The sequence below is a fragment of the Lithobates pipiens genome, unplaced genomic scaffold, assembly GCF_037356315.1.
Source record: "Lithobates pipiens isolate NorthernLeopardFrog02 unplaced genomic scaffold, aLitPip1_a1.2 Scaffold_35, whole genome shotgun sequence".
Taxonomy (NCBI): Eukaryota; Metazoa; Chordata; class Amphibia; order Anura; family Ranidae; genus Lithobates; species Lithobates pipiens.
Window position 1 is genome coordinate 24,501,613 of NW_027507811.1, and position 20,192 is coordinate 24,521,804.

The window sequence follows — 20,192 nt, forward strand, 5'->3', positions numbered from 1 at the left end:
AGACTCAGCTCCTTGCACAGATGGAAAGGGCTGCAAGGGCTGGGACAGTGATAATAATGGGGGATTTTAACTACCCAGAAATTGACTGGAGTAATGGCACTGCTGGGACAGTTAAAGGGCAAAAAATGATAAACCTATTACAGGACAATTTAATGGTCCAGTTTATTGAGGCCCCAACTAGGAATGAAGCTCTGTTGGACCTGGTAATCTCAAACCATGCAGAGCTTATTACTAATGTCCAGATAAAGGAACACCTGGGTAGCAGTGATCATAACATGATTTCCTTTGATGTTAGCGCTAAACAAGAAATACATACGGGTAAGATAAAAACACTTAACTTCAAGAGAGCAAATTTCCAAGGATGAGGGCTACTCTCCAGGACTTAGACTGGGAGAGAATGTTTGCTTCAATGGGCACAGAACAGAAATGGGAATTCTTCAAAAAGACTGTTTGGGACCTCACTGCAAAGTATATTCCCATGGGCAATAAGTTTAAAAGGCTAAAAACAAAACCTATGTGGCTCACAGCCAAAGTTAAAAAAGCTATAAACTAGAAGAGAAGAGCTTTTAAAAAATATAAAAATGAAGGATCACTAGTGTCATTTAAATGTTACAAAGAATTTAACAGAATATGTAAAAAGGAAATCGAGGATGCAAAAATTCAAAACGAACGACAGATTGCAAAAGATAGTAGGACAAACCCCAAAAAATTCTTCAAATATATTAATAGTAAAAAGGTCAAGTCTGAGCATGTAGGCCCTTTACAAAATAATCTGGAGTGGGTGACTGGGGACAGAGAGAAGGCTAATTTATTAAATACTTTCTTCAGCTCTGTGTACACAAAAGAGCATGGGGGAGCGCATGTCCATAATGGGGGTGATAGTGACACAGCCCCAAATGATCCACAATGGCTCAAAAGTGATATGGTCCAGAAATATTTGGACAGAATAAAGGTGGATAAAGCACCTGGCCCTGATGGCATCCACCCACGGATCCTAAAAGAATTGAGCTCTGTAATTTCAGAGCCATTGTATCTAATTTTTAGGGACTCATTAATGACGGGAATAGTCCCACTGGATTGGCGCAGGGCGAACGTGGTGCCTATATTTAAAAAGGGATCAAAGTCTTTACCAAGTAACTATAGACCTGTTAGCTTAACTTCTATAGCTGGGAAGATACTGGAGCGTTTAATAAAAGACCACATCGACGAGTTCTTGCTGAACAAAAACACTTTAAGCAACAGACAACATGGATTCATGAAAGACAGAAGTTGTCAGACAAATCTGATTTCTTTTTATGAGGAGGTAAGTAAAACCTTGGACAGAGGGGTGGCGGTGGACGTGGTATACTTGGATTTTGCAAAAGCGTTCGATACAGTTCCGCACACACGGCTCATGTGTAAGGTAAAGTCTACAGGTTTGGAAATATCAGTTTGTAAATGGATAGAAAATTGGCTAAAAGTCAGACTTCAGAGAGTCGTGGTTAATGATTCTTACTCTGAATGGTCTAAGGTTATCAGTGGTGTACCCCAAGGTTCAGTGCTGGGACCCTTACTTTTTAACATCTTTATAAATGATATTGGGTCTAGGATCAAAAATAACATTTCCATCTTTGCAGATGACACCAAGCTATGCAGTGGAATAACGTCCTTACAGGATGTCTCCAATTTACAAGCCGACCTCAATACACTGTCTAATTGGGCGACTATGTGGCAGATGAGGTTTAATGTTGATAAATGTAAAGTTATGCACTTGGGGGCTAAGAATATGCATGCATCATACATGCTAGGGGGAGTACAACTGGGGGGGATCCATAGTGGAGAAGGATCTGGGGTTTTGGTAGATCATAAGCTCAATAATAGCATGCAATGCCAAGCTGCTGTTTCCAAAGCGAGCAAAGTCCTTTCTTGTATTAAGAGAGGTATGGACTCCAGAGAGAGAGATATCATTTTGCCCCTGTTCAAATCATTAGTAAGACCTCACCTGGAATATGCCATTCAGTTTTGGGCACCAGTTCTCAAAAAGGATATCGGGGAACTGGAGAAAGTGCAGAGAAGGGCAACCAAACTGATAAGAGGCATGAAGGAACTCAGCTATGAGGAAAGATTAGAGGAACTGAATGTATTCACTCTTGAGAAGAGTAGAATAAGGGGGGATATGATCAACATATATTAGGGGTCCATATAGTGAACTTGGTGTTGAGTTGTTCTCTGTACGGTCAATCCAGAGGACACGGGGGCACTCTTTACGTCTAGAGGAAAAGAGATTTTATCTTCAAGTACGGAAAGGTTTCTTCACAGTTAGAGCTGTGAAAATGTGAAATAGACTCCCGTCTGAGGTGGTTCTGGCCAGCTCAGTAGATTGCTTTAAGAAAGGCCTGGATACTTTCCTGAATGTACATAATATAACTGGGTACTAACATAGGTAAAGCTGATCCAGGGAAAATCCGATTGCCTCTTGGGGGATCAGGAAGGAATTTTTTTTCCCTGCTGTAGCAAATTGGAGCATGCTCTGCTGGGGTTTTTTTTCGCCTTCCTCTGGATCAATTGTGGGCATAAAATTGGGTATTTGGATTGTACGATTATTTTTTATTTTATTTATTTGTTTTTAAGGTTGAACTGGATGGACTTGTGTCTTTTTTCAACCTGACTAACTATGTAACTATGTAACTATTCACTGCCTGTCAAATGACCTGAGCAAGGATCACTTTTCAGAGGACTGGCAGTGGCTGCTGCAAGTGAATACAAGCATTTAGGCTCACACTGGTGTGCTGCAGTTTGGCTGCAGTGCGGGTGTACTGGCGGGTGTCACACCCCCTCAGACTTCTTTTAGGTTACTCATTGTTGCTGCATGTTCTGAAAGTGCACCAAACATGCAGCATGCAGGACGTTTTATGCACTTTCAGAACATGCATTAAAAATGTGCATCCTCTATGTCCCAGGGGCAACATGCAGGATGACTGCCAGTACACCAGCACTGCAGCCAAACTGCAGCATGTCAGTGAGAGCCCACATCATACCACCTAGCCCTAGGAGGGCAAGGTACTGGCACAGGCTGCTAGAAAAAAACTCTTTGGCTGCAGAGAGGAGGAGCTCACTTACTTGGATGGTCCCAGCCTCCCAGGAGCCTCACTGAATTCCAGCCAACTGCTCAAATTGAGCAGAGAGCAGGTCCAGCCTCTGCCAGCCAATGGTGTGGAGTAGGGAGGGGCTGGGTGGGGCTGTGCTGTGTAACACAGACTGTCAGCCCTGACATGAAGACATCGCTGGCTCACAGTACTGGACTTGGCCAGTTCAAGAACTGTGCATGTTGCAATTTTTAGCTGATGACACAGCAGCCTTTGCCACCGCATATCAGAGCAGCCCAGGGGGCAATTGCATCCCTACCCCCTGGCCCAGCCCTCCCCTGGACACTACCACCACCATGCTTCACTGATGAGGTGGTATGCTTTGGATCATGAGCAGTTACTTTCCTTCTCCATACTCTTCTCTTCCCATCACTCTGGTACAAGTTGATCTTGGTCTCATATGTCCATAGGATGTTGTTCCAGAACTGTGAACGCTTTTTTAGATGTTGTTTGGCAAAACTCTAATCTGGCCTTCCTGTTTTTGAGGCTCACCAATGGTTTACATCTTGTGGTGAACCCTCTGTATTCACTCTGGTGAAGTCTTCTATTGTTTGTTGACTTTGACTCACATACACCTACCTTCTGGAGAGTGTACTTGATCTGGCCAACTGTTGTGAAGGGAGTTTTCTTCACCAGGGAAAGAATACTTCGGTCATCCACCACAGTATTTTCCGTGGTCTTCCGGGTCTTTTGGTGTTTCTGAGCTCACCGGTGCGTTCTTTCTTTTTAAGGATGTTCCAAACAGTTGATTTGTGATTTGGCCACACCTAATGTTTTTGCTATCTCTCTGATGGATTTGTTTTGTTTTTTCAGCCTAATGATAGCTTGCTTCACTGATAGTGACAGCTCTTTGGATCTCATATTGAGAGTTGACAGCAACAGATTCCAAATGCAAATAGCACACTTGAAATGAGCTCTGGACCTTTTATCTGATCCTTGTAAATGGGATAATGAGGGAATAACACACACCTGGCCATGGAACAGCTGAGCAGCCAATTGTCCCATTACTTTTGGTCCCTTAAAAAGTGGGAGGCACATATACAAACTGTTGTAATTCCTACACATTTCACCTGATTTGTAAATACCCTCAAATTAAAACTGAAAGTCTGCAGTTAAAGCGCATCTTGTTTGTTTCCTTTCAAATCTATTGTGGTGGTGAATAGAGCCAAAAAGATTAGAATTGTGTTGATGTCCCAATATTTATGGACCTGACTGTACCTTTCAAGCATAGAGCATGTACATCTTTTTATATTGCAATACATCTTTTATGGCCATATTTTGACCTTGATGAAAACAGCTATAGGGTCTGTATAGCTGTTTTCATCAAAATATGGCCACAATGGATGTATTGCAATACAAAAGATGTACATTCCCTAGTTTATAAAAATGGTCCTAACTGGCTGCTGTTACCTGTGGTTCCTCAAGGTTCTTACGTTGCCTAGGCACTGGCACTGCAGCATATTACTGGGCAGCTTGGCCACTGACTGCACTTGAGTGGGCAGATCTTTACATACTACACACACAGGCAGGCGGCCAATCACTGAGGAGGAGCGTGGAACGGCCGAGCGGAGGACAGTGTCAGTGTCAGTAGTGGAGTAGTGTCCCAGAGGATGCTGGGACTGTGACATCATAATGGGCAGGGACATCATCCGGCGATGTCCCTATATAAGTCGCCGCGCGCCGCGTCCCTGCCATTGTGAGCGGAGGCAGCGACAAGGCAACATCTGAAGAGAAGAAGAGAAGATGGCGACAGCGGCGACAGCGGTGGCGACAGAAGACTGGGCCACCGCCTGTAAAAGAGCTAGAAGAAGGCGCGGTGGCCCGGCAAGAAGAACCGAAGAGGGGGACAAGACCCCCGAAGAGGGGGACAAGACCCCTGAAGTCGGAAGAAGAGGGCGGCGGTGATGAAGAAAACCGGGCTCCTCCGCTAGTAAAAGAGCTAGCAGAAGATAGCGGAGGAGTCCGGCGAGAAGACCCCCGAAGACGGACAGAAGACCCCCGGAGCTGTGCAATAAACTATTTTAACCCTCTGCTACCCCCACTGCTTCCCACCACTGCTCCCTCCTCTGCCTGCACTAAGACAAGGAACTGTGGCTGTCCAGGCTGTTGCACAATATGATTCTTCTCTCTCTTTGAAGCAATGTAAAGAAAAAAAGACTCACGTAGGAGTTTTAGAGCTGAGGGTTCATTTTGGTTTCTTCTTCCTCCAGTATTGAAATCAAAATAAGGCGGCAGAGGAAGGGGGAGGGGTTGCAGCATGGATGCAGCCTGATTGGATAAGGCTGAGAACCCTCCCTTTGCAGGTCAGGGCAGTATACGATATCTGACTTTCTCAGAGGCTCAGCCCTGGACAGATAAGAGATCTGTTTTGCACACATGGGGCGAGCCGGGGGGGGGGGGGGGTGGGGATGTGCCGGTTGGAGCAATGCTGGTATCAGGAGCCGGTGTCCTGTGAAAAGAGACAGCTCATCAAAATCTCCACTGACGACACTTCCTTTTTCTCTCCAGTAGGAGTAATTGCAGATTTCCACGACTTGGCTATTTTCACAGAACACCAGCAGTGTATACACTACTGTAGCAAGGTCCCTGGCCTCCTTTAGTCTAATGAGGACCTCCAGAGCCAAGAGCTGCTGACATCCTTCTATACAGAGTGGGTTGTAAGGCATAGTGGGTGTAATGTAAAATAGAGCCATAGGTGCCAGACACTTCTTGAATGCAAAGAGATTTTATTTCTCTTGAACAGAGAGCAGAGGAAGGAGTAGGGATGAGCTCAGGTGTGTTCGCATGGAACACGTGCAGAGCCCACCAGGAAGTCCGTGCAGCACTGCGCTAATCACAGGCAGTGAGACATTGCCCCGATGTGCGGCTGCAAAGATCGGGCAATGTCTCACTGCCTGTAATTAGCGCAGCGCTGAGCTGACTTCCTGGCGGGCTCTACACGTGTTCCATGCGAACACGCCTGAGCTCATCCCTACTCCTTCCTCTGCTCTCTCCATTGCTCCCTCCTCTGCTTCCTCCACTGTTCCCTCTACCGCTCCCTCCACCGATCCCTCCTCTGCTCCTTCCTCTGCTCTCTCCATTGCTACCTCCGCTGCTTCCCACCTCTGCTACCTCCGCTGCTTCCCACCTCTGCTACCTCCGCTGCTTCCCACCTCTGCTACCTCCGCTGCTTCCCACATCTTCTACCTCCGCTGCTTCCCACCTTTGCTACCTCCGCTGCTTCCCACCTGTGCTACCTCCACTGCTTCCCACCTGTGCTACCTCCGCTGCTTCCCACCTCTGCTACCTCCGCTGCTTCCCACCTCTGCTACCTCCGCTGCTTCCCACCTCTGCTACCTCCGCTGCATCCCACCTCTGCTACCTCCGCTGCATCCCACCTCTGCTACCTCCACTGCATCCCACCTCTGCTACCTCCACTGCTTCCCACCTCTGCTACCTCCGCTGCTTCCCACCTGTGCTACCTCCACTGCTTCCCACCTGTGCTGCCTCCGCTGCTTCCCACCTCTGCTACCTCCGCTGCTTCCCACCTCTGCTACCTCCGCTGCTTCCCACCTCTGCTACCTCCGCTGCTTCCCACCTCTGCTACCTCCACTTCTTCCCACCTCTGCTACCTCCACTGCTTCCCACCTGTGCTGCCTCCGCTGCTTCCCACCTCTGCTACCTCCGCTGCTTCCCACCTCTGCTACCTCCGCTGCTTCCCACCTCTGCTACCTCCACTTCTTCCCACCTCTGCTACCTCCGCTGCATCCCACCTCTGCTACCTCCGGGGGGGGGGTGGGGATGTGCCGGTTGGAGCAATGCTGGTATCAGGAGCCGGTGTCCTGTGAAAAGAGACAGCTCATCAAAATCTCCACTGACGACACTTCCTTTTTCTCTCCAGCAGGAGTAATTGCAGATTTCCAGGACTTGGCTATTTTCACAGAACACCGGCAGTGTATACACTACTGTAGCAAGGTCCCTGGCCTCCTTTAGTCTAATGAGGACCTCCAGAGAAAAGAGCTGCTGACATCCTTCTATACAGAGTGGGTTGTAAGGCATAGTGGGTGTAATGTAAAATAGAGCCATGGGCGCCAGACACTTCTTGAATGCAAAGAGATTTTATTTCTCTTGAACAGAACTGTGGGAGAAAGGGTTTAGGGCCAGGACACTCTTTAGTAGTTGCAATGTCAATTGGCAGACTCCAAGACTTCTACAGGTAGACAGCTGTGCAGGGAAAGGCACCCAGCAAGACACCACATCTGCATGTGTAGGAATGTCTTAGCACAGTTCCTAACACAAGTTGTGACTGTAGCAGAATCTCTGACCTCTTCCAGTCTAATAGGAACCTTCAAAGCCAAACATAGCTGGCATCCTTCAATATGTAGTGGGTTGTGAGGTATAATGGGTGTAACGGTGGTAAAAGTCATTGGGCGCCAGACACTTCTTGGATGTAAAAGAGGTTTTATTTCTTTGACAGTCCTTTTTATATTTTGCAAGGGAAAGGTTAGGGTCAGGGCACCCTTATGTAGTTGCAATTTCAAATGGCAGACTCCGACACTTCAACAGGAGGACAGCCGTACAGGGAAAGGTCCCAGCAAGACGCCACTTCTGCATGTGCAGGATTGCTGTCTCCTATGGCAACAGTGCTTAAACAGTTCCTAACTCAAAGTAACAGTTCTCTCAGCTGTACTACAACTTGTAGTTCTTCAGACCCTTGAGCTCCTGGTCTCTCACTGGACCCTCTGATTCACTAACTCTGAAACCCATCAGCTCCTCAAGGCTTTTGTGGTGGTATTTCCCTCAAGCGTCACACATACTTCCCTGCTGGGTCCCTAGCTTGGCACTTCGGATATCTTCAAGCTTCACCCTTGCTGACCGCTCGGTCCCTGGCTTGACACACAAGGCTGCTCAGCAAGCATCACCTCTGCTGCTTGGGTTCCTGACTTGATCACCACCTGAAGTTTCCCGAATTTCTCCACCGTGCCCGCTCGGCGAGAATACTGCTCCGGTACTTGCCTCAGTTACTCACTGTGGTCCCTGGTAAAGGCGATTGGTCCCTTAGAGGCAACAGCTTCCCTGCTACCTCTGACCACAACAGGTTCTCTGGCCAGCAGAACCGTCACTTTTGTTTGGACTGCAAGCCACAGTCCCAACCCTGCGCTGCCCTCATACTTCTGGATAGGCACTCACACAGCCTGGCACCCAGATGCCCCCGGGATAGGCCCAATCTCTGGCCTAGCAGCCGGGGGCGGATGACACAAGAACCTAGATCACCTGACCTCACCTGAATATATAGGCTCTCCCAGAAGGCCAATGGATTCAAGAAAACCCCTGCCCATTGCCTGAGATACCCCATATACCAATAACCTGACCTTAAGTTGTCCTTCTCAATCTAATGCCGTCAAGTGCCCAGCCACCTGGTGGCAGAAGAGAAAAGTACAACCAGGTCAAACTTCAGGAGAAGTCAATGGATACCTAGTAATTAACTACAGTAGCCAGTGGCGGAATTATAGCATAGTTGCCAACCAGAGGCGGCTCTAGGATTTGTGAGGCCTTAGGCGAAACTTAAACATGAGGCCCCAATCATGTCCATAATGGGAAAAAAATTCAAGCAATAAAAATGGCTACAAAAAGATGCACAGATCTAGCACACAGTTCATAGGCACCACTTCCAGGGCACCCTCCGCACCCATCAGACATATGCAGCCATTAAAATCTGGTGCCCAGCAAGATGGCAACCCCTCTAAGAATTTCCTGTGTCTTGGGAGAATGGGGAGGGGATGTCACTGAGTCATTCCACATCCACAGAGGAAGTAGAGTGGGGGATCCCAGCACAGCGCAGGGGGAGCAAGAGAGAGGAGGGGAGAGAGAGGGGAGGGGGAGCAAGAGATTGTTAGATATAGATGGAGAGAAAGAGGGGGAGGGGAGCAAGACATTGTGAGTGAGAGGGGAGGGAAAGTGGGTGACCGAGAGAGGGGGAGAGGGGGGTGAGAGAGGGGTAGAGAAAGGGTGCACAAAAAGGGGAGAGAGAGGTGGAGATAAGAGAGGAGGGGAGGGAGAGAGAGAGGGAGGAGAGGGAGAGGGGTAGAGAAAGGGTGTGCAAAAGGGGGAGAGAGAGGTGGAGAGAGAAGAGAAGAGGGGGGAGAGAGAGAGGGGGGGAAGGTAGAGAGAGAGGGAAGGTAGAGAGAGAGAGAGAGAGAGAAGGAAGGGAGGAAAGAGGGAGGGAAGGGAGGTAGGAGAGGAGAGGAGGGAAGGGAGGAGAGAAGGAGGGAAGGGAGGAGAGGGAAGGGCAGAGAGAGGGAAGGGCAGAGAGAGAGGGGGAAGGGAGAGAGAGAGGGAGGGAGGGAGAGAGAGAGGGAGGGGGGGAGAGAGGGAGGGGGGAGAGGGGGAGAGGGAGAGGGAAGGAAGGGAGAGAGGGAGGGGGGGAGAGAGGGGGAGGGAGAGAGAGGGAGAGGGGGAGGGAGAGAGAGGGAGAGGGGGAGGGAGAGAGAGGGGGAGAGAGAGAGGGAGGGAGAGAGGGAGGGAGAGAGGGAGGGAGGGAGAGAGGGAGGGAGAGAGGGAGGGAGAGAGGGAGGGAGAGAGAGAGGGAGAGAGGGAGGGAGAGAGGGAGGGAGAGAGGGAGAGAGGGAGGGAGAGAGAGAGGGAGGGAGGGAGGGAGGGAGGGAGGGAGGGAGAGAGGGAGAGAGAGAGGGGGGGGGGAGAGAGAGAGGGGGGAGGGGGAGAGAGAGAGGGGGGAGGGGGAGAGAGAGAGGGGGGAGGGGGAGAGAGCGGGAGGGAGAGAAAGAGGGGACAGAGAGAGAGAGGGAAGAGAGAGAGGGAGAGAGAGATGGAGGGAGGGAGAGAGAGGAAGGGAGAGAGAGGGAGAGGGGGAGGGAGAGAGAGAGAGGGAGGGGAGAGAGAGAGGGGGGAGGAGAGAGAGAGAGGGGGGAGGGGAGAGAGCGGGAGGGAGAGAAAGAGGGGACAGAGAGAGAGAGAGAGAGAGAGGAGAGGGAGAGAGAGAGAGATGGAGGAGGGAGAGAGAGGAAGGAGAGAGAGAGGAAGGGAGAGAGAGGGAGAGGGAGAGAGAGAGAGGGGGGAGGCGGGGAGGGGAGGAGAGAGAGAGAAGGGGGGAGAGAGAGGAGTGGGGGGAAGAGAGAGAGGGGGGGGAGAGAGAGAGGGGGGGAAAGAGAGAGAGGGGGAAAGAGAGAGAGGGGGGAAAGAGAGAGAGGGGGAAAGAGAGAGAGAGGGGAAAGAGAGAGAGGGAGAGAGAGAGAGAGAGAGGGGAAGGGAGAGAGAGAGAGAAGGGAAGGGAGAGAGAGAGAGGGGAAGGGAGAGAGAGAGAGAGAGGGGAAGGGAGAGAGAAGAGGGGGGAAGGGAGAGAGAGAGAGAGAGGGGGAAGGGAGAGAGAGAGGGGGAAGGGAGAGAGAGAGGGAAGGGAGAGAGAGAGGAGGGGAAGGGAGAGAGAGAGAGAGAGGGGAAGGGAGAGAGAGAGAGAGAGAGGGGGAAAGGGAGAGAGAGAGTTAGGGTGGGGAGGGGAGGGGATGGGAGGGAAGAGAAGGCAGGGGAGGGGGAGGGAAGGGAGAGAAGAGAGAGGAGAGAGGGGGAGAGGGGAGAGAGAGGGAGGAAGGGGAGGAAGGGGGAAGAGAGGAGAGAGAGAGGAGAGAGGGGGGGGAGAGAGAGGAGGGGGTAAGGAGAGAGGGGGAAGGGAGAGGGGGAGGGGGGGGAGAGAGGAGAGAGATGTCCCTGTTCGCAGCCTTGGGGGGCAAAGAGCAGGGAGGAGCTGGAGAGTGCTGAGGGCTGGAGAGTGCTGGGGGTGGAGGGTGGAAAGTGCTGGGGGCAAGAGAGAGCTAGAGGGCGTGGGGTGGAGAGTGCTGGGGGCAGAGAGCGATGGGGGTGGAGGGGCTGGGAGCCAGAGAGCGCCTGGGATGTAGGGTGGGAGAGTGCTGGGGGCCAGAGAGCGCTGGCGGGTAGGGTGGGGAGTGCTGGGGGCAGAGAGCGGAGGGATGGTAGGGTGGAGAGTGCTGGGGGCCAGAGAGCGCTGGCGTTGTAGGGTGGAGAGTGCTGGGGGGCCAGAGGAGCGCAGGGGATGTAGGGTGGAGAGTGCTGGGGGCCAGAGGAGCGCTGGCGTGTGGGTGGGAGTGCTGGGGGCCAGAGAGCGCAGGGATGTAGGGTGGAGAGTGCTGGGGGCCAGAGAGCGCTGGCGGTGTAGGGTGGAGAGTGCTGGGGGCCAGAGAGCGCAGGGGATGTAGGGTGGGAGAGTGCTGGGGGCCAGAGAGCGCAGGGATGTAGGGTGGGAGTGCTGGGGGCCAGAGAGCGGCAGGGGCTGTAGGGTGGAGAGTGCTGGGGGCCAGAGAGCGCTGGGGATGTAGGGTGGAGAGTGCTGGGGGCCAGAGCCGCGCAGGGGATGTAGGGTGGAGAGTGCTGGGGGCCAGAGAGCGCTGGGGATGTAGGGTGGAGAGTGCTGGGGGCCAGAGAGCGCAGGGGATGTAGGGTGGAGAGTGCTGGGGGCCAGAGAGCGCTGGGGATGTAGGTGGAGGAGTGCTGGGGGCCAGAGAGAGCGCCAGGGGATGTAGATGGAGAGTGCTGGGGGCCAGAGAGCGCTGGGATGTAGGGTGGAGAGTGCTGGGGGCCGAGAGCGCTGGGGATGTAGGGTGGAGAGTGCTGGGGCCAGAGAGCGCAGGGGATGTAGAGTGGAGAGTGCTGGGGGCCAGAGAGCGCTGGGGGTGTAGGGTGAAGAGTGCTGGGGGCCAGAGAGCGCTGGGGTGTAGGGTGAAGAGTTCTGGGGGCAGAGAGTGCAGGGGATGTAGGGTGGAGAGTGCTGGGGGCCAGAGAGCGCTGGGGATGTAGGGTGGAGAGTGCTGGGGGCCAGAGAGCGCTGGGGATGTAGGGTGGAGAGTGCTGGGGGCCAGAGAGCGCTGGGGATGTAGGGTGGGAGAGTGCTGGGGGCCAGAGAGTGCAGGGGATGTAGGGTGGAGATTGCTGGGGGCCAGAGAGCGCTGGGGATGTAGGGTGGAGAGTGCTGGGGGCCAGAGAGCGCTGGGAATGTAAGGTGGAGAGTGCTGGGGGCCAGAGAGCGCAGGGGATGTAGGGTGGAGAGTGGTGGGGGCCAGAGAGTGCAGGGAATGTAGGGTGGAGAGTGCTGGGGGCCAGAGAGCGCAGGGATGTAGGGTGGAGAGTGCTGGGGGCCAGAGAGCGCTGAGGATGTAGGGTGGAGAGTGCTGGGGGCCAGAGAGTGCTGGGGATGTAGGGTGGAGTGTGCTGGGGGCCAGAGAGCGCTGGGGGTGTAGGGTGAAGAGTTCTGGGGGCCAGAGAGCGCTGGGGGTGTAGGGTGAAGAGTTCTGGGGGCCAGAGAGCGCTGGGGGTGTAGGGTGAAGAGTGCTGGGGGCCAGAGAGCGGAGGGCATGTAGGGGTGGAGAGTGCTGGGGGCCAGAGAGCGCAGGGGATGTAGGGTGGAGAGTGCTGGGGGCCAGAGAGTGCAGGGGATGTAGGGTGGAAAGTGCTGGGGGCCAGAGAGCGCTGGGAATGTAGGGTGGAGATTGCTGGGGGCCAGAGAGCGCAGGGGATGTAGGGTGGAGAGTGCTGGGGGCCAGAGAGCGCAGGGGATGTAGGGTGGAGAGTGCTGGGGGCCAGAGAGCGCAGGGGATGTAGGGTGGAGAGTGCTGGGGGCCAGAGAGCGCTGAGGATGTAGGGTGGAGAGTGCTGGGGGCCAGAGAGCGCAGGGGATGTAGGGTGGAGAGTGCTGGGGGCCAGAGAGCGCAGGGGATGTAGGGTGGGAGAGTGCTGGGGGCCAGAGAGCGCAGGGGATGTAGGGTGGAGAGTGCTGGGGGCAGAGAGCGCTGAGGATGTAGGGTGGAGAGTGCTGGGGGCCAGAGAGCGCAGGGGATGTAGGGTGGGAGAGTGCTGGGGGCCAGAGAGCGCTGGGGGTGTAGGGTGGAGAGTGCTGGGGGCCAGACAGCGCTGGGGATGTAGGGTGGAGAGTGCTGGGGGCCAGACAGCGCTGGGGATGTAGGGTGGAGAGTGCTGGGGGTCAGAGAGCGCTGGGGATGTAGGGTGGAGAGTGCTGGGGGCCAGAGAGCGCTGGGGAAGTAGGGTGGAGAGTGCTGGGGGCCAGAGAGTGCAGGGATGTAGGGTGGAGAGTGCTGGGGGCCAGAGAGCGAAGGGGATGTAGGGTGGAGAGTGCTGGGGGCCAGAGAGCGCAGGGGATGTAGGGTGGAGAGTGCTGGGGGCCAGAGAGCGCAGGGGATGTAGGGTGGAGAGTGCTGGGGGCCAGAGAGCGCTGAGGATGTAGGGTGGAGAGTGCTGGGGGCCAGAGAGCGCAGGGGATGTAGGGTGGAGAGTGCTGGGGGCCAGAGAGCGCAGGGGATGTAGGGTGGAGAGTGCTGGGGGCCAGAGAGCGCAGGGGATGTAGGGTGGAGAGTGCTGGGGGCCAGAGAGCGCTGAGGATGTAGGGTGGAGAGTGCTGGGGGCCAGAGAGCGCAGGGGATGTAGGGTGGAGAGTGCTGGGGGCCAGAGAGCGCTGGGGATGTAGGGTGGAGAGTGCTGGGGGCCAGAGAGCGCTGGGGGTGTAGGGTGGAGAGTGCTGGGGGCCAGACAGCGCTGGGGATGTAGGGTGGAGAGTGCTGGGGGCCAGACAGCGCTGGGGATGTAGGGTGGAGAGTGCTGGGGGCCAGAGAGCGCTGGCGGTGTAGGGTGGAGAGTGCTGGGGGCCAGAGAGCGCTGGGGGTGTAGGGTGGAGAGTGCTGGGGGCCAGACAGCGCTGGGGATGTAGGGTGGAGAGTGCTGGGGGCCAGACAGCGCTGGGGATGTAGGGTGGAGAGTGCTGGGGGTCAGAGAGCGCTGGGGATGTAGGGTGGAGAGTGCTGGGGGCCAGAGAGCGCTGGGGATGTAGGGTGGAGAGTGCTGGGGGCCAGAGAGTGCAGGGGATGTAGGGTGGAGAGTGCTGGGGGCCAGAGAGCGCAGGGGATGTAGGGTGAAGAGTGCTGGGGGCCAGAGAGCGCTGAGGATGTAGGGTGGAGAGTGCTGGGGGCCAGAGAGCGCAGGGGATGTAGGGTGGAGAGTGCTGGGGGCCAGAGAGCGCTGGGGATGTAGGGTGGAGAGTGCTGGGGGCCAGAGAGCGCTGGGGGTGTAGGGTGGAGAGTGCTGGGGGCCAGACAGCGCTGGGGATGTAGGGTGGAGAGTGCTGGGGGCCAGACAGCGCTGGGGATGTAGGGTGGAGAGTGCTGGGGGTCAGAGAGCGCTGGGGATGTAGGGTGGAGAGTGCTGGGGGCCAGAGAGCGCTGGGGATGTAGGGTGGAGAGTGCTGGGGGCCAGAGAGTGCAGGGGATGTAGGGTGGAGAGTGCTGGGGGCCAGAGAGCGAAGGGGATGTAGGGTGGAGAGTGCTGGGGGCCAGAGAGCGCTGGGGATGTAGGGTGGAGAGTGCTGGGGGCCAGAGAGTGCAGGGGATGTAGGGTGGAGAGTGCTGGGGGCCAGAGAGCGAAGGGGATGTAGGGTGGAGAGTGCTGGGGGCCAGAGAGCGCAGAAAGAATTGGAGAGCAGGGGGTGCTGGCGAAATGGGGGTGGAGCCTGGGAGGACAATAATGGGCTGGAGAGCAGGAGGGGCGGAGCCAGGGAGAAAAAGGAGGGGCTGAAGAGCAGGATGCTCTGAGAAAGGGAGTACAAGAAGGGGCGGAGCCAGGGAACACAAGGTGGGGCTGGAGAGCAGGAGAGGTGGTGCCAGTGAGCACACGGAGGGGCAGAGCCAGGGAGCGTACAGAGGGGCGGAGCCAGGGAGCGTACAGAGGGGTGGAGCCAGGGAGCACAAGGAGGGGCCAAAGAGTACGGGGGATGCAGAAAAAGTTAGATAGGAAGAGCGGTGGGGAGACTGCACATAGTGGAATAGGAATTGATTTTTCCGTATTCCTCCATACAGCCGCTGAATGATCACTTCTCCTCCTCTCCTCCCTGCAGACATTCAGCAGTTGTATGGAGTAATATGGAAAAATTCCACTATGTGCAGTCTCCCCACCGCTCCTCCTACTCAGGCACACAGGGAAGGCTGTGTGGCATAGGCACTCACCTTTGCTCTAGTCGGCAGCATAAGAGTTCCTCCCTCTTCACACTCATGGTGGGACTATCCAGCTGGGTAGTTTTTCAGCAACACCCCGCTTTGACTCCAGAACCAAATAGGAGGCAGGTGCGGAGGAGAGGTCTGGTGAGCGGGACAAGAGAGAAGCTGAAGTGCGGGTCACACATGGACATACCGTCTGTCATCCAGCCGCTGCGCCACCTAGAGGCCTCTACTGTCCCGCTCCCCGCACCTGCTGCCACCAGACCGGGATAAGAGGATAAGACCGTGACAAGTGTGATTGATCACAGACAAATTAGTCGATTGCGAGGCCCCTGAGACTGCGGGGCCTTAGGCAATCGCCTAATTTGCCTAATTAGAGAGCCGCCTCTGTTGCCAACATTGTAAAAAAAAAATTCAGGACACTTTTTTGGCAGTAGGCGGAGTCGTGGTATAATTAGGGGTGGGGCATGCGTTTATAGGTGTGGCATAGGAAAGGGTAAAAATGTGGCGCGCAGCGACAAAATATGGGTGTGGTTTATGTTAAATAGCGGGTGTGGCTTACATAGGGCGTGGCTCAAAGGGGTGTGGTTAGAGTCTGAGATGAATGCGGGATGGAGAGGGAAAGGGGGGGAGAGAGGGAAAGGAGGGACAGCAGCCCCTGATCCTACACCACAATAGCAATATGTGTTTTCCAGAGTTTGACAATCAGCAGATAAAGATACTCCAAACACCTGGTGTTAGCACTTCAATCATCCTGGCGCCATGATTGTTATGGTGTCAGGATGATTGAAGCGCATTATTTCTATTATTACATTGTAATATGAAATGAAATCATTCAACTCACCATAATGCAGAATCAGTGGGAGCCATGAACGCGTCACTAGCCACGTTGCCTGCCACCAGATGCCATCAGGTGTCCCAAGCGGAGTCTGTCCTTACATCAGGTGCCCCATCAGAGGTACCTTCCTCACATCTGTGTCCATCAGCGGAGCCCCTCCTTACATCTGGTGCCCCTCTGACATCCACAGACCGCCCCCCCACAACCATAGACCACCCCCCCCACATCATGCACAGACCGGCCCCCACATACTCCACAGACCGGCCCCCACATCTCCAGACTGGCCCCCGACCTCCACAGAATGGCCCCCACATCCACAGACTGGCCCCCGACATCCACAGACTGGCCCCCGACATCCACAGACTGGCCCCTGACATCCACAGACTGGCCCCTGACATCCACAGACTGGCCCCCGACATCCACAGACTGGCCCCCGACATCCTACTGGCCCCCACATTCACAGACTGGCCCCCGACATCCACACAGTGACAGACTGGCCCCCGACATCCGACTGGCCCCCGCCCCAACATCCACAGTGACAGACTGGCCCCCGACATGCCGCCGTTGCCGCGCGGAGACATTTAACTCTGGCGCCGCCCACTGCACTTTACACACACACACTGGCAGCGGGATTTGGGCGGCACCACAGGTACTCTATTGAAGACCAACTTCTGGTCTTCTTAAAAATGGCGGCCGGCGGAGACATTGTCTCCACCGGCCGCGGACCTCTAGCGGCCGATGGCAAAAAAACGGGACATTCAATTTCCTGGGACAAACCCGAATTTCCCGGGACATTTCCCGGTACAAAATTAATTCGGGACAAATGTCCTAATCCCGGGAATGTCCCGGGAAATTCTATGTTATAGGGGTCGCTGAGATCGCCAAGGCGACCGGGCCCCATGCTGCAGGGGGCCCTTGAGGGCCCCCCTGTACATCTGAAGGAGCAGGCGGCTGAGACTGAGCTCCCCGATCTTCAGCCAAAGTGTAATCGGCACTGTGCGGGGAGCTCGGAATATTCACACTGCTTATAACTAAAGTGAAAGCAGTGTGTGCTCTTTGTCTCCCCCTACAGTGTAGTACCCAGCAGGAAGAGGTAAGATAGAGAAAGCAGCACTGTCGTTTTTGAAAAGACTTTATGTGTGTATGTGCATGTGTGTAGATGGCGGGGGGGGGGCACACTGGGGGCATTCAAGGGCACACTAGTAGCATTTGATGGCAGACTGGCAGCGTTTAATGGCACAGTGGCTGCAATGGATGGCACAGTTGTAGCATTTGAGGGCACAGTGGCAGCGTTAAATGGGCTCAGTGGCAGCATTTGATGGCACAGTTGTAGCATTTGAGAGCACAGTGGCTGCGTTTGATGGCACAGTGGCAGCGTTTGATGGCACAGTGGCTGCGTTTGATGGCACAGTGGCTGCGTTTGATGGCACAGTGGCAGCGTTTGATGGCACAGTGGCAGCGTTTGTTGGGCACAGTAGCAGCGTTTGGGCACAGTGGCTGCGATTGATGGCACAGTGGCAGCGTTTGACGGCACAGTGGCTGCATTTGATGATTTTTTTTCAAAAAATGTTTGCGCCCCCCCAAAACTTTTGAGCACCAGCCGCCGCTGTTTAGATATATATATATATGCACATTTTATGTATGCACGTTTAATCCTGCCCCCCCCTACCCATATTAGAGCTGGGCGTTTTTCCTAAAAAAAAAAACTGTCATTTAAAAAAAAAAACTTGAGTTTTTTTTTTTTTTTATGAACACTGCGCCAGTCCTGAGGAGCTGTGGGCAGGAGTTTTTAGGCGAGGCTGCGTCTTCGTCCTAGTCCGCGGGTCCGATCAGAACTGTTTTTTTTTTTGCTTGTTCAAAGTACCAGCAAAAAAATGCTGTTCCTCTGAAAAGCGATCTGTGCTCAGATCGCTTTTCAGAGGCATTTGGCAGCCGGTAAAGAGGCAATATGTTGCCTCCTGACCACCTGTTTTAACCCCTTAATGTGATTGTAAAGGTTTGCTTTTTTTTTTTTTTTTAATAACAAACATGTTATACTTACCTTCACTCTGCAGCTCGCTTTGCACAGAGTGGCCCCGAACTTCATCTTCTGGGGTCCCTCGGTGGCTCTCGTGGCTCCTCCTCTTAACCCTGTAGGAGAAGCGATCTCCTGGGGGGGGGGGGGGGGGGGTTACCTTGCAGGCGCCCCGGACACCCCCGCGTCATTGGATTTGATTAACAGCAGCGGGAGGCAATGGCTGAGCTGCTATCAATCTATCCAATCAGGAGCCGAGAACCCCGGGCAAAGGAAGAGCGCATCTCCACCTGGTGAAGTTCCAGGGCTCAGGTAAGTAAAATGGGGGGCTGAGGTTCCAGTGACTGCCAGGTGTTTTTTCACCTTAATGCACAGGATGCATTAAGGTGAAAAAACACGAGGGTTTACAACCCCTTTAAATGCATCATCACTATGCTGCAACTGCATGCAATGCACACAGTTGCAGGGGGGTTGCAGTGCAGCCCCATTCACCTAGGGATGTACTTAAAGGGTGCCCTGACTGGAAAAAGATTGAGAAACACCGACAGAGGAACCCATCTCTCCATTTTCCTCCTGAAGCTGCTGAATGCCTCTGGGAGGGAGAGGAGGAGAAGCGGGGGGAAATGGAGAAATTGGTTCCTTTACACGCGGCCACCCACTTGCAACCGGGCCCTGTTGTTCCGCCACCAAACTCGGAGTAAAGGGCCCTGTCAGGGGGGTCCTTCATGGTTTCTTGCATCGGGGCCCTGAAGGTTCTAGTTACGCCACTGAATGAACTCCTTCACTCTCTCTACAATCACTTCATGTGGGTTCTCAACCCACTGAGCTCCCAGTCTCTCTCACTAGACTTGCTGATTCACTGCCACCGAATCCCTTGAGCTCTTCCAATCTTCACTTAAGTATCTTCCTGCACTGTAGGGGGGTCTGTGCACTGTAGGGGGGGTCTGTGCACTGTAGGGGGGTCTGTATTGTTAGGGGGGTCTGTGCACTGTAGGGGGGTCTGTATTGTTAGGGGGGTCTGTGCACTGTTGGGGGGTCTGCACTGTAGGGGGGGTCTGTGCACTGTAGGGAGGTCTGTATTGTTAGGGGGGTCTGTGCACTGTTGGGGGATCTGTGCACTGTAGGGGGTTTACTGTGGGGGGGTCTGTGCACTGTAGGGAGGTCTGTATTGTTAGGGGGGTCTGTGCATTGTTGGGGGATCTGTGCACTGTAGGGGGTTTACTGTGGGGGGGTCTGCACTGTAGGGGGTCCTGCACTGTAGGGGGTCCTGCACTGTAGGGGGTCCTGCACTGTAGAGGGGGTCTGTACTGTAGAGGGGTTCTGCACTGTAGGTGGGGTCCTGCACTGTAAAGGGGGTCTGCACTGTAGGGGGGTCCTGCACTGTAGGGGGGTCTGTAATCTAGGGGGGTCTGTACTGTAGGGGGGTCTGCACTGTAGGGGGGAGGGGTCTGTACTGTAGGGGAGGATACTGTACTGTAGGGGGGGTCTGTACTGTAGGAGGTCTGCACTGTAGGGGGGTGTGCATTGTAGGGGAGTCTGTACTGTAGGGGAGAATTATGTACTGTAGGGGGGTCTGTACTGTAGGGGAGAATTATGTACTGTAGGGGGGTCTGTACTGTAGGGGGAGGGGTCTGTACTGTAGGGGAGGATACTGTACTGTAGGGGCAGTCTGCACTGTAGGGGATCTGCACTGTAGGGGGTCTGTACTGTAGGGGAGGATTCTGCACTGTAGGGGGGTCTGTACTGTAGAGGAGGATTCTGTACTGTAGGGGGGTCTGTACTGTAGGGGAGGATTACTGTAGGGGGTGTCTGTACTGTAGGGGAGGATTCTGTACTGTAGGGGGGGTTTCACTGTAGGGGGGAGAGGTCTGTACTGTAGGGGAGACTGCACTGTAGGGGGTCTGTACTATAGGGGAGGATTCTGTACTGTAGGGGGTGTCTGTACTGTAGGGGAGGATTCTGTACTGTAGGGGGGGGGGGGGGGGTTTCACTGTAAGGGGGAGAGGTCTGTACTGTAGGGGAGTGTGCACTGTAGGGGTGAGGGGTCTGTACTATAGGGGGGGTCTGAGCTGTAGGGTGGAGGGCTCTGTACTGTAGGAGGGTCTGCACTGTAGGGGAGGATTCTACTGTAGGGGAGGATTCTGTACTGTAGGAGGGTCTGTACTGTGGATGGGTGTTCTGCACTCTAGGAGGGGTCTGTACTGTAGGGA

The 20,192-nt window shown here is 54.4% G+C and overlaps 2 protein-coding genes across 6 annotated transcripts in view; one reads left to right on the top strand and one right to left on the bottom strand.

The window, feature by feature from the left end:
- The window catches only part of LOC143956169 (NACHT, LRR and PYD domains-containing protein 3-like), a 123,071-nt gene extending 117,702 nt beyond the window's left edge, over nucleotides 1–5,369 (bottom strand). For 4 of the 5 annotated variants that reach the window (XM_077466310.1, XM_077466309.1, XM_077466313.1 and 1 more), the window contains exon 1: nucleotides 5,288–5,368. The gene's annotated coding sequence lies outside the window, so the exon portion shown is untranslated. Of the gene's footprint in view, nucleotides 1–5,287 lie in introns of all 5 variants that reach the window. The other variant, XM_077466311.1, reaches the window with a different exon arrangement.
- The window catches only part of LOC143956162 (uncharacterized), a 713,750-nt gene that overhangs the window by 532,960 nt on the left and 160,598 nt on the right, over nucleotides 1–20,192 (top strand). The gene's annotated exons all lie outside the window — the stretch shown is intronic.